The sequence below is a fragment of the Buteo buteo genome, chromosome 9 (assembly GCF_964188355.1).
Source record: "Buteo buteo chromosome 9, bButBut1.hap1.1, whole genome shotgun sequence".
In the NCBI taxonomy this organism is placed as follows: domain Eukaryota; kingdom Metazoa; phylum Chordata; class Aves; order Accipitriformes; family Accipitridae; genus Buteo; species Buteo buteo.
The window spans coordinates 30,237,469-30,251,779 of NC_134179.1; the positions used below are offsets into that span (position 1 = coordinate 30,237,469).

Sequence of the window (14,311 nt, forward strand, 5' to 3'; positions counted from 1 at the left end):
TGTTGTAATGGGGAGATATGGTTTAATATATCTATCACAAAGAATGCCTTTGTAAGAAGAGTGGAGTAGGAAATAAAGATGCACCAGATTTGTCCCAGCAACAGGATTTCCCAGTACACATTCTGCAGCATTCATCAGGCACTTTGTAGCACCTGCTGCAAAATGACTGTTATCTCTGGTTGTGTTTGAAATGTTAAGCTACACTTCCATGGACTATGTCAGTTTATATCTTGTTGTAAGGGGCAAATCATGCACAATAGCTTAGCCCTCCAACTTCTGTTCTTAGGTGAAATCTTTGGGCAACTGTCAGGACAGTATGAGAAGTGACAGACAAACCTTAGATCAGTTCAGGAGATGAGGGTCTTGTGGTGTTAGACCCCCACCCTGTCCTCATACAACAGCCTCCTCCCCAGACCCTGTAAGAAAACGGTTTAAATAAAACAAGGCCTGTGTCAAAATATTAAATGGAATATGCAAAATAAGAATAATAAAACAGGACTGACCCAAGTAACAGAGTTTCATGAGGAGAATGTGAAGCATGCAAAAAAAAAAAAAAAAAAAAAAAAGAAGAAATCAGGCCAGGCAAATGACTACACAGATTGCAATTTAGATAGAATAAATGCACTAAGACCAGCAAGAAACCTATTTAAATATTCAAGATGAGAAAGAACCAAGGCATGCACCAGAGTTTTAGTTGCCTCAGTCATTAACCAAGCACAGATTTTAAAGATGTTCAATAAATGGAATTGACAGGTCTTCACAACACAGTTAATATGGGAATGAAATGACAAATCAGAGTAAAAGGTTACACCCAGTTGCTGTGCTGCAGCAAAAGAAATTTTATGTGGTGATCTTACTTCAGGAAAAAGAAAGAAAAAATAAATAAATGGGATGGAGACAAGTTAAGGGACAGAGCCTGTATAAATCTTATGCCTTATCCGTCTTATTAGAAATAAAAGATTAGCAAACATCCACTGGGACATGTCACTGAAGCAATGCAAGACATGAGGAAAAGGATCCTGGAAAGAATAGTGAGGCAGCACCAGTTGACTGGAGATTTTAATATTAAATGTAGCAGATCCACTATGAACACAGAGAGATCCCCAGCTCCCCGGGGAAATGCTTGGCCCGGTGCCATGGCTGACGTGCTATGGGACAAGCAAACATTGACACCTTTCTGTCCAGGAGGGAAGGACTTGAGAGTACTGAGGCAAAGCCTGCAGTGAATCAGCTCTGTTGTTGGCAGCTTTTGTATCCTTCTCAAGCTAAAAACTGCTGCAGACGGCTTGCTGCGTGGTCTCTGGTCCTCCCCACTTCCCCAGACTGCAGATGCGGGTAAGTCTGAGATGTCCTTCAGACTTCCTTGGGAATTTTTGGGTCCCCCGTGGTGGAGGGCCAATGCCATGAAGAACTGTGGTGTGTCAGAGCTTAGGTAATGGTGTGAGCAGCTCGTTGCTGCAAACACAGGGGTTCTTGGCTGAAGCCTGCTAGTGAGAGAGCAGAAGTCTTGTAAGAAGAGTCGGCCATGTGCTGTGCAGAGGGAGCAGCCAGCCAGCAAGGCTTGCATGTTGAGCTCTCTAGGGTGGCAGATCCGGGAATTCCTGAAGGAGAATAACAGTCTTTGCTGATGCTTTCGCTTTTATTGTATTCAGGAAAATGGGCCTTGGGTGAAATTTTTCCTCCCTTTTTTGGGGGGGGTAAGTAAACAAGATTATTTTAAGATTATGCCAAGAGTACAATTGACTTACACTGCTGATTTCTTATGCTAATAGAAACAACTCTGCAAGGCTTTGAAACTTTGGCTAATCATTCAGCCAAAATTGCTACTCTATTTTAATAATAAAGACATCTATTGATGATTTTGTTCTGGATTCACTAATCCAATCACAAATGCCTTTTCTCTGTGGTTTCTTTGTACTCATATTTCTTACTCTTTTTTTTTTTTAATATAAAAATAATTGGAAAATCCTCAATAAATAGATTACAGGAACAGAGAAGATTGCCATTACCATGCAAGTTCTTCCTCTTTCAGCATTTGCATGATGATCATTTAATAGCAGAATACAATTAGGGCAACTAGGGAAAAGTGTATGGCTTTGTGTTACATGATATTGCCTTCATTTGCCAATACTGTGAGTGCATAAACAGACCCACAAAGCTGATTTCACTTGAAAATCCAGATTGGACACTGGTGCAGATGTTACAGCAGGACCTTTTGTGAATAGAAATGCATGTCTTAGAACTGTTCCAGGCTCTTTTTCTCCTCAAAAGGGAGAGATGAACTCAGGTCAGCTGTTTTATTTATTTTTTTCCTGGTAATTTTACAGACAGGATTATTTGTAATCCAGTTTTCTGGAAAGAACTAGTTCATGCTCAGCAATTCAAAAGTTCGCTGCCTCTTTCCCTTCCAAAACTGCTGTGCTGCTTTCTGCACGCAGCCCTCTGCTCTCGCCTCTCCCAGTGCTGTGGGCACTGCCTTCTCCTCTCGGGGTCTTCTGGGTTCCAGCTGCTGTAGCCTTACGGATACCCTCTCCTGATCCTTTCAGCTCAGTAGAGGGGGAGATCTCACTGGAAAAAGACAAAGACCTGACCAGAAAAATGTGTAGGCCCAACTCTTAGTGTTCAGATACAGAGGACATCTGCCAGGCAATTGAGGATGTGATAGTAACAGTCTGGAAAAAACAGAAATGGGTTGTTTCTGCTCTGACCGCCCTACCTCATTCTCTCCTCCCATCTCCCTTCCAAACTATCATCTATACATCTGCCATGTCCCCGCTGCACACAAGGTGCATCCCTGTGTTCCCGCCACCTCCAAACTCCCTTCCAGGCCCCAGGTGCAAAACACTGCTTTTGAATTTGTAGAGTGCAAGACACATCGGAAGATCTTCTGGTCTTTTCCAGATAAGGGACAGAAGAGCTGTCCTGCAGCTGTAGAATAGTGAAGATTGCTACACCCTTGTCACATCCAACAGGAAAGTGCAGACATGGAACTGTAGGGCTGTCATTTTCCCTTTGCTTATTTCTATTTTTTTTCACACTGCTGAAACCTTTTTTCAGGGGGATACTCTTTTGCAAGAATTTAGTCTCGTGAGCTGTATTTCTCAACTGGGCAAATTTCTGCTATATTCATGTGATAAGATTATTTATAAGAACTATAACAAGTACTATTCATTTCACAGATTATGACTGCAGCCTCCACACAATGGATAGTGTTGGGGTGGGAAAAATAATTCAGTCAGAAGGCTCAGAAACTAATCTGTCATATTTACAGGGAACAACTTAGTAAAGAGGTTTCTGGAAGGCTAAAATTAACATTTTTCTGTGCGGATGATATGGAGTTGTGGTGGCAGTGGTGAGAATGGGGTAGGACACAAGAAAGAAAAGCTTAGCTTGTTTTCACTTTGCTTTTGTGATAGTCTTGTTAACAGTGTGGGACTTCACTTTTCAGCAAAGTTTGTGGTTTTGTGGGAAGTAATTTCATATAGGCAATATTCTAGTCACACAAGTATGGGGTTGCCAAAGAACTTGTGTTCTAGCAGTCTTCCCTTTTCTCATGCCTATAGGGGAAAGTGAACTCTGCTCTATGAAAGGGTGATTTTTGACTTCCTGCAAAGCCATCCCACATCCTCCAGTATTGTTTAAAGGTGAATACAGCTGGTGAAACAAAAGTATGTTGCTTACCCTCCACTGTTTTGGAAAGCAACCTGGTCCATGCTCTTGTCTTCAGGGACCAGAGCCTCTTTGTGATTCTGCTGCTGTCCTCTGCAGTGCAGTAGCCCATCGCCTCTCATCAGGCTTTGTGCTTTCCACCCTTGCTCCCTGCTGCCATTCCTGGGAAACCCTTGGGTTCCAGGGCTGCCCGTGCGGCAGAGAACAGAGGCAGGGGTGCAGTGAGGGCACTGGCTGGGTCAGAGGTTTCCCCCTTTCCCTGCAGAGCTCCCAGGGGAGTGAGTGATTGCCCACACGCTTGTGTGCAAAGGAGGCAGCAAGGTAAGCTGGGGTGGACTGCAGTGGTGATTCCCTGCTCTGCCACGTCCCACAACTCCCAGCCGCCCCAGCTCCAGGCTGCTGCGGGGCACTGGGTAGGGCAGGCGAGGGACAATCTTTTCTTTTCAGACAGCATGTGCAGATGTTGATGACAGTAGCTTCAAGCTTATTATTTTTTGCCTATAGCTGCCACAGGTAATATTAAAAAGGAAAAAGTGACTCATAATAACTTCTTGTTGCTTTCACTCATTCTCTTTTTTAGGGTACGTGCATGTGCGTGCCAGTTGCATAATTAAATAGCAACCAATTCAAGTACATTTACAGTCTGCCTTTGAAATGCCAGCCCATACTGTACTTACGAATTAAGCATGAGCAGATTAATGGGATGCATTGTTCTCTTGGGTTAACTCCACCATATTGTCATTAGGTGGATACGCCCTCATGAATCCAAGTGTTCTTTCTGTGAAAGGAAAAGAAAGTGCATGCTCAAAAAGTAGGGCAATTTCTACCAAGCAGAATCAGCTGAGACAAAAAAAGAAAAGAGAGTCTCCTCCTTCCCACTTTTTTATTTCCGTTGTTGTTTAATTGTTTCTTCGACCCAGTGGTTTAGTGATTTCACATCTATTTAATTAACAGAGAAATGGATAGGGCACACTGAAAAACAAGAAAGGAAGATCAGATAGACAAATGGTCTCTGTAAGTTCACAGTTCTTAAAACAGATGTTCACCTCCGCTGGCTGTGGTATATCATTATCTCCAGGAACCCTGAAGAGAAGGCAAAATCCTTCATTACTTGTAGAAAAAATAGAGCAGGCTTGCAGAACTAAACAGATACACCAGCCCATTCTGTCAGCTCCCATCTTGCTGCTGTTGTGTTACTCACAGGTCAAGAAGTGTGTGTGGCTGGGGGAGAGTGAGACTACAGATAAACATTTCAGGTGTCTGTGGAATGAAAGAGTATGAAGATGTGATGAAGAGGTGGTGTCTAAAGCAGAAGCAACCAAATGGGTGTAAGCTTGGGACAATTCCTCCCTTACTTATTTGGTGCAACGGCAAGGTGGCAATCATCTCTTGGACCTCTTACTTGCTTTTTGGACAGGGTCAACTTATTCTTGGAGTGAAGCTGCCATACACTTCCCTACTTGGCTATTCCCTATAGCTGCCTGAGCATCCTGACTCAAGGGTTACTTAGTGTATACAGTGGAAGAGTATATTGCCCCTTGCTTTCTTTTCTCTATTCTTACTACACATTGCAGACATAAATAGGTAAAATGTTAATCCAGTGCTAAGCAGTCTTCACCCTCCTACCTGGAAGAATCAATAATTATGGGAGTTCCTCCTGTCCTGGAGAGATATACAAAAGCATAGGAGAAGTTTGCCTGTGCAGTCAAACCTGTGTGCACAAATACATGTGCAAATGCATCCACAAACCTGCCTGTGCAGACTGGCCACTCTGCCTAACTGCCTGGGCCTTGCGTCTGGTTTCCCCACCTGTGGGGCAAGAAATGCTATGTTCTGCTGGGTAAGCAGTTGTGACGGCAGCCATGAAAGAGCCCCTTGGAAAATGTGGCCTCAACAGTTTGATTACCGGTCCCCCAGGTTTAGCTTGTCTTTTGATTATGCTTTATCGCTCTTACTGTTTCCACTAACTTTTAATCACAGTTGAGTATTTCCAATCTGGCTGCCATTTCTGACTTCAAGTGTATTAAAGGAGTATTCAGAGTCCAAGATAACAAAAGTGTGAGGATTTGCTAGGCAGGAGGCACTAGAGGGACCCTCTGCTTCCCCTCTGGCTCCCACCCTCCCCCCTTGCATCAGAGCCCTGGTAGCGGAAAAGAGATGTTGAAATCAATATAAGAATAAATTGCCACGTGGTCCTTATTGTGGAGGCAAGGTTTCTACAGAAAATCCTTGTAATCAGAAAAGAGGGAAGATGAGATTAAACTGATTAAACTGAGAAAGTCAAAAAAGGACAACTTGAAAGATTAGCTCGAGGACGACTGAAAAGCATAATCCTCCATGCATGTTAAGTAGAACAGTCCCTCTCTGTTATCAGCCCCTTCATCTGGTGACCTTCTGTTGCATTAGCACAGAGCTACTTGATCCAAGGCAAATAGTGAAAATTGAAAAGCCAGAATGCCAGTGATTACAACAGGTATCAATATTACTGCAGTGATGGTTTGTTATCATTAGGGAGCTCCATCAGAGCTCATTCTGGAAGCAAAAGGAACAGAAAATAACAAGGCATTACACTTGTGGCAGGCAATAGAAGAAAAGACCTTGTGTTACAATGGAAAAACCTTTTTCATCTGCTTCCATGTCTAAAATTACAGTGGCAGAACAGGAAAAGAGATGGGGGGAAGCAGTATGGGAAGCTCATCTGTGTTCTTGTCTCAGGGAACAATTGAGCCTCAGTGGGTTGCACACAGCCGGCGTGCGTTACCCTTTTCTTCTGAAGTGAGACAAAACAGAAGGCCTGTGTCCGTTTTAGTGGTTCAATGATTTTTTTGCCTCACACACCCAACTTTACAGCAAATCCATTCCCATGAGGTCCCAGCAGCAGCAGCAACGCTGGCTCCTCTGCAGCCCTGCCAGCAGCCTTACAGCTCCATGTTGCAGGGCTGCATGTCTGAGCTCAGCACGGTGCAGTACAGGGGCAGCATCTCCTCTCTTCTGCTTCAGACATATAGGAAGGTCTGGAAGAAAAAAGCAAGTCTGCTCTAGCTGAGAGCTGTTGAGCCCAGATATATCACATCTCCCATCTTAACTAATAAAGTAAGACTCTTCCTGATAAGACTCACATTTAGTGCTTTGGAAATGCACTTAGCACCACAATGGCATAAACCCCCCACTTTTAGAGGGTGGTTTCATTGTCTTTTCTTTGAAGTTGGCAGAGGCCACAAAAGCTAGGAAATAGAGCAGCACAGGTTTGTGACTGTGTACTTCACCAGTTACATTTGCTATGAGTAATGCTTCACATTTGTGCCTGTTTTGTCCTTTGCTCTGTTCCCCCCCCAAAGTCTGTTTTCTTTTTCCCACTGATGCCTCAACATGCAGTATATTCAGGCATTCCTTTCATTGTCAAAAGCCTGAAAGTTTGCTGTGGTTTGCTGTGGTATTCATCTCTGTTGTAATGTTGCTGATGTAAAAGAAGCATGACTCTGAGTCATTTAAATGTTTTGACTGAATCCTAGAGTTGTCACTGAGTTGCTGTTTCATTCTGTTCAACCTGCTGCAACTCAGTGCTTCTGTTTCTCCTGCTGCCTTTTGCTGGTCTCCCTCAGTTAAGCAGCATGTCCTGCGGAGGTCAGAATTGTTTCTTAGTGGGCACTTGGCAAGCGCTTGCAGGAATGCGACTCCCGTTGAAAATTGATAAAAATACTGTGATCAACCCCCATTAATGCAAAAAGAAAAATAATATATATTTTAAAATAAATTTTCATAATTTTTAAAAACACAAAATACCATTTCAATTCACATTGAAAGAGCACAAAACATTGATGTGACAGCATCAGGCTGAAACATTTTGAAAAATCTGGGGAAAAAAAGGCCCTGCTACTAGTGAAATTCAATCCAGCTCCAGGATCCACAGAATAGACCTATTTCTGGCAAGGCTCTTTACTATTAATTTGAAAGATCTTATCTGCATGTAGCGCTAATGTCAGTAAGGGGAACTGATTGCTATAGTCTTACCTTGCCTTTCTTTACTAGGGAAGAAAGGATCCCGCAACACTTTTGCTCACAGAAAGCTTTTGGCCTTTTGTCAGTAGGTTGGGTCAACCTAATCTAGGCAGAAGGAAGCAGTACTGTTGCTTTGGGAGAGCTCCTACTTCTACCATGCCTGAATTTGTCCTCAGTTGCTTAAGTCTCAATGAAAAGAGGTTTTCAGTTCAGGAGGTAAAGGGACTCATTAGATCTCATTCCCAGAAATGTCTACCTGATTGAGAAAGAGTCCCCTCAGGGGTAATGCTCATAAGCAGGGGGAGGCTGAGGGGCTGAAAAATGACCCATTTTGAAGTTTATCTAATTAGCTTCAAATGTATAAGTTGGGTGTTTTGCTAGATGGATTAGCGTAATTATCTTAGTGCACCTATTCATGCTAGGAATGTGAGAAAATGAGAGAACAGAGAGGCTCAGAAAAAAATCACAGCAGCTCAGCCTGTTGACTGCCCTGACACACGAGTAATTGTGCTGCAGAGGAAAGAGAGAAGGCTGGAAAAACACAAGGTGAGAGGAGCTGCTCCAAAGAAAAAAAGTATTGACAGCTGACCTACAAATAAACTGAGAGGGATCCTCCTTGGCCCAAACTCCCTACACAAAAGTACTACAGGAAAAACATCCCAGGTGCATGCAGTCACTGCATAAAGGCAGTATCTTTCTTCATACATCAGCAATTAGATCTGAGGTATTCATTGTAAGCTCTGTATCTTTAGTTTTGCCTCCGTCACTGAGCTGTCTTTAAAATGAGTGAAAGGATTTTTCATTATCTTGAAAGTGTTTCTTGTGATGGAGAATGGATTACTGTTGTATTGTTTGGTTACAGTTTTTTCTGATCCACTGATAAATTAGATCCCACACATCTCCTGAGATCAGTTATAAACTCCCCTGATAGAGAGCTATGAAATAGCTTTTGCCAAGAAGGACTTCCAGTTAAAAAAACAAAAAGAAAGAAAAAAGAAAGAAGGAAAAAGAAAAAGGAAGAAAGAAAAAAGAAAAATAGAAGTGGGGTCAGCTTCTTTATTCCTAAACTTGTTTTTGTAATGGGTTGCTGTCTGGGTATGCATCTGCTATAAAATATATCAGGCGATCAGAGAAAAGAACAGCATTGCCAAGTAAACCTGAGAGCAATCGATGATCGCTCCAATCATTTCTTTTTAAACAGTGAGTGCTCCGGTTGTGCAGTTTGTTCCGCTCACAGAAATCATATTGCAAAATTGGGGCTCATAGCCAGACTGCCTCAGTGTCCGTGTATCACACAAAATCCAGTGGCAGCTGGATTTACTCACCCACCTTGTCGAATGCCTTCTTTGTTCCTAACTCACACTGTCTCCATGCCCCCATTCTGTAGGATTAGCTGAATTCCCAGCTAATGGCATTTCTAAGTGTATCAAGTGTGCAACGTTAATTTCCCCAGCATCTCATTGACTTTTTAGTCAATATTGCTGTGATCCTTTCAGAACAACTCTCCTGTTCGAAGTCTTGTAAATGAGTTTAATCACTGGAATGACCTGGTTTCCAGCAGGGTTGTGCACCGTTGGTAACAGGGCAGTCACCAGGTGATCAGCACCCCCTCTACCTGTTGATTCACCAGGGCTTTAAGTCATGCCTGCAGATTTTAACCCCAAGGTTAAAACACCCTTGAGGGTGTTCAGAACTGGCAAATTTTTTCCAATAACTTATTTTTGAGTTGGAAAAGCCCGTTTCACCAAAATCTAAATTTTTCATGTGAAAAATGTCAATTACGATTTTTTTTATGAAAGAGCATCTAAGGTCTAAGCACCAGATAGTAATCTGACTGGGACAAATGTCTTTATTGGTTTGTGAAGTTTATCTGATTTAATTCAATGTATCATTTATGATAGAGCAAGTCACCTTTATCATTACAGCTTCCGCTCATATTTCCATAATTGTGAAACTGAAAGGATCAAAATCAGGACACAATATTTTTGTTGTAATAAAATTGAATGGTTGTGATTTACCTGAAATAATGATTATTCTTTTTCTTGTAATGTTATATGAGAAAAACCTTATTTTTCCATTTAGAATTTGGAATGAAAACAAACCCCAAAAAGTGGTAATTTCAGATAGTTTGAAACCTCCAAGCCCCAGCCAACTTCATCTGCCGGCTTGTGCTAAAATCATTTTACAGGTAGGTAAACTTTCTCCCTTTGTTGATTTTTTCCTGCTGCTTAAAAGGCAAACATGTGTCCTTGAGTCACAGCGGGGGGCAATCAAATGGGTTGGAGACCGGAGTTCTGACCCTAGCCTTTATTTTTGGCAGAGCAGCGAAGGTAGAGGGAGATGTGTTCTGACGTCTGTGGCATGCGGCATCTGGTGAACTTTCAACTTCACAGCCATGTTCCTTCCTCAGATGTGCTCCTCTACCATCAGTTCCTCTTGGCATTCCGGAAAAGTGACTACTGGCACCTTCCAGCTGGAGAAGGAAGGCTCGTCCTGGCTACAGTGGAGGGACATTTGTTCTGAAGGAGTGGATTGGTATAAACATTTTTATGTGCACACTGATGAGAGAAAAACTCAGAAAGAGAGACCCCCAACAGGCAAAAGGAGAAAAAAGTAGCTAGGAATTAAGTGGCTGGAAAGATAAGAAGAAATCCAGACCCTGCAATTATGTATGCATTTTAAGCCTGTGAGAAATTTTTGGGAGGTGGCATGAAAAAGAGTTAGAAGGTTCACACCATGAGCACTGCCAGCTCATGGCTTAAGGCCAGACTCTCCTCCAGCTGCCATTACCATTATGCCCTGCAGGATACCTTAACTGTTATACATCTGGATGGATTTTAGCACTCTCCTGGTTAAATCCTCTTTGCTTCCTCAAAGGTTCTGGTTCAGAATGTGGTCTTGATTTTGGAAGTGAATGAGAACTGTCACTTTTAGTGAGCTTTCAGACTGCCTACTTGGTGCCATGTATTTAAGACATTATAGAAATCCTTTCAACATCTGCCTATTTGAACATGAATGTGTCATTTTAAGATCCTTGCCTGTTGGTGCACCACGTTTATGGTTGAGATATAAGCTCTTTGACTAAACACTAACAAATGTATCCTGTAGCAATAAGCAGGACATTAAAAAAAGGTAACTGTTGAGGAAGAGCCATCGAACCAAGGCTAAGGTGCAGAGTTCATGTTCTAAGCAAGCTGGTGAGGAAGAGCTACTTTCGACAACAGCTACGTGCTTTTTAGGATATGTGAGCACAGACAGGGTATACTTGGCATGTCCTGATGTTCTTCTTGATCCATAGACAACTCACAGAAGTCAGGACATCTCTTCATTACATTTGTTACTTCTTATAATTAGTCAGCACTGTGTACCCTCTGAGGGCTGACCTTCATAATCACACGAGCTGAATTCATATAGATTTTTGCTTGACTTGCTGCAGATAGATCATAAACGACCTGCCTTTATCATCAATCCAGTCCTCTGCTAGTGCTGCCATTCATAGCCTTTCATACCCCTTAAGTCTTGTCCCTGCTATGCCAGCAGGATACTTGCTTGAGAACCACTCTTCTCATTTACTGCATACATCTCCTCATGTCTGGGCTATTTCTCTTTTAGCTGACACTTTCCCCAGGCTACAGAGGTCTGTGTTTCTCCGCTTTCCATCTTTTTGCAGATGGAGTGCCTGTTTGCTCCCAGCCTTCTGAACAGACACTCGAATCTGAGTTTTTCACATTTCAGGTGAATGTCAGAAGGGTGGTACTGTTAGGGGTCTGAGCTGAGGCTACCTTTGATTTAGCAGTTGAAGCTCTTCAACTTGAATTGTTCAACAGTCAAATGTTTAAAGAAACTAGCTTTATAGTACCACGGTTAATGCAGTCATGTGAGACAGGAGAACCAGACTTAAGACCCACTGCTCTGCTTAGCATTTAGTTACCGGTAAAGTAGAAGAAAATCTCTTTTAAGTAGCAGAGGTCTGGTGATTAGGCACTGTGAAAGAGTGGCGTGGGAGGGTCTGAGCTTCCCAAAACTTTTCCAAGTGAGTCCAGTGCCACTGTGCATCAGCCTTTCCCTGTGAACGGTTTCCTAGAAATATGCTGTTACAGCAGCTGCACTTCTCAGGACTCCCCATGGGTTACAAATGCCCTCAGCAGAGCTGATGCTTGACTCAGGAGAAGAGATAATAGAGCTGTAAAGCTCAGAGTCCTTCCTTCTTCAGAAAATTTCTCTCATTTCTTTCCCATTTCTCAGATATTTCCTTGGAGTCCTCAGTGTGGTTGGGATGGTGAGATGAAGGCACATGAATTTGTCTACCACAGGAAAAGATTATGCTTATCTGGAGGGAAACTTATTTGTTTGACACAAGGAAGACTCTTTGGGTTTCATGTATTAAGAAAGCTTTTCATGTTCTGTACTCTCCATTGAGATGGTTATTAAACCAATTATGGTTCAATTTGAATGTTGTTGCAGAACTGCTTTGCCTCTGCCAATGTGAAATCTCCAAGCCACCAGCAAGAAGGTATGAACAGTTTATTGCAGTGTCTTTCCACAAAAGCATGCCTTTTCTATGGCTTTTTTTCTTAAAAAAGATAAATCTCCAGCTCTGTCAACAGCTTTTGCTTACTTTTTCACCTGTTCTATGTTTTTTATTCCCGATATATGATTCCTTATAAGCAAAACCTAGTCGAAAAAGAACTTTAAAAATATACATTGCATGAGAAAACCATCCCTCTTCCATTTCATTTGGCCAAGCATTACATTCTTCCAGGCTTTTCACTTCTTTCCCTGTTTGAAAAATCAAATGGGTCAGCCTTTCACAGTCTGCCAGGTGGTCAAGATGATCAGCAATACCTCTCAGGTCAACCCAAAACACTGAAAAGGAAATCAGAATGAGATATTTGGAATTATTATACCATTTTGGATCATATTGATATCAGCTGTATTACATTATCAAAATCCCATGTAGCAAATGGAAACAGCACAGGCTCAGTTCAATGCCATCAAAAGCCTGCTTGAGCTGAGCTATAATGCCATTTCTCTCTCCTGCTTCCTATCCCTCCTCAAGACTCATCCCTGCCGTGATGCCTGTCAGACAGTTGTGGAAGGCTAGACTAAGGGTCAGGAGGTGGCCACTTTTTTAACTTCTAGCATTAAAAAAGTGAGACCTGAACAGATGTCCACCCTAAGTAGGGTGGGGAGAGCATGAGAAAGATGTTGCTCAGGGCGGATGCCTTGTCTCCAAAAGCAAGTCCTTGTGCTCTGTTCCTGATGGTACAAGCTTGCTTCCCAGCAAGGAGCAGCCTGGGGGGGAGCGCTGCCTCCTTCTCTGCGCCAGCCTTTGCCATCCTGACTTAAGAAGCAGCAAGTAGGGGAGGAAACACAGGGGCGGTGGTGGGGGAGAATGTGCCCAGCCTTATGAATGGGGCTCTGCACCCAGCTGCCCCTCAAAGGTCACCCCACGGGGGTATGAGTGGGGTGCAGATGCTCTCCTCCCCAGCCATCCCACCCCCTTGACAGGCTTGGAGCTCTGCAGCGTGGCATTACCCACCACAGGCAACTGCTGCGGCAGTGAAATGACATGTGCTTCCTACAGCAGAACCTGTGAGGGCCAGACAGGCCCCTGCTGTCCCTGAGGACATGGCTCTGGTGGGGGCTGGCTGTGACCAGAGCTGGCACCCCAGGAGTTGGAGGCACCTCCTCACCTGCCCTCTACCCTCCATAGCAGGAAAAGCCAATTTGGCTTTTCAAGGTCTTTCCCCAAGTCTCAGCTCTTCTACTCCCTCCTGTACCTCTCTCTTATTTCGGGAGCAGGCTGGTTTTGATCCCATTTGCGTTGCCTATGTTTTTGAGAAGTTTTGTGTCAGCCATCTGTGCCACAGAAGCTGCAGGTGGATGCACTGATGCCAGCACAGAGTTGTGCCAGTCCCTTCCTAATGCAGCATGAGAGCAGTAGTACTGATGCTGTGGGAGTTAGTATTGTTGTCAGTCAATCCTTGTTTAACTTGGTTTGAAATGAGCTCAGTAAAACTGAAGAATGGCCTAATACTTAACTGCAATTTGGCTGAATGTCAAGTAGTGCCTTTGGGTCTGTAGAAATTTGCAGTGATTAAACCACCTTCTTAAGGAACCTGTTTTGCTGAGCATTTTGAATCCATGTTTTTAATGTCACTTTGGTATAGAGTGCAGGGCACAAGATCGAGTCAGTGTTGTTCTTTGAAATCAATGACCTAAATACATAGAAAATATTAAATGATCAACTAATGACTCCTAGATCCATGACATGTCTGACAAAGGTGGGGCATGCAAAAATACTCATTTCCATAATTGATGAGAACGATTCCAAAATAACACACAGAAAACAACACTTACCAAACTAAGTAAATTGTACTTACTGCATGTTAATGTCTGCACTGATTAGGAGTTGAGGATTAATGATCCTTTGCTACCAAAAAGCCTGAAAATATTAAACAGTTGGAGCCTTGGAGGGAATGCAAACAGTAATTGCTGATCTTCGGGCTGGCAGGCTTTCCCTCCCTGTCTCTCTGTTTGCTCACCTCAGTGATAGCTTGCAGTCTGGAGGCAGATTTTGCCTGGTTGTTCCTAAACTCCAAGATATGTGGGATCTTCTGCATTTTTGAAGAAATACATG

At 43.0% G+C, this 14,311-nt stretch overlaps 1 long non-coding RNA gene across 4 annotated transcripts in view; it reads left to right on the plus strand.

Annotated features, from left to right (window-relative positions):
• The window catches only part of LOC142034503 (uncharacterized), a 31,918-nt gene extending 19,607 nt beyond the window's left edge, over nt 1–12,311 (plus strand). For 3 of the 4 annotated variants that reach the window (XR_012651667.1, XR_012651669.1, XR_012651668.1), the window contains 2 exons: nt 9,751–9,856; nt 9,989–12,311. This is a non-coding gene — a long non-coding RNA (uncharacterized LOC142034503). The remainder of the gene's footprint in view (nt 1–9,750; nt 9,857–9,988) is intronic. The other variant, XR_012651670.1, reaches the window with a different exon arrangement.
• The last annotated feature ends 2,000 nt before the right edge of the window (nt 12,312–14,311 follow it).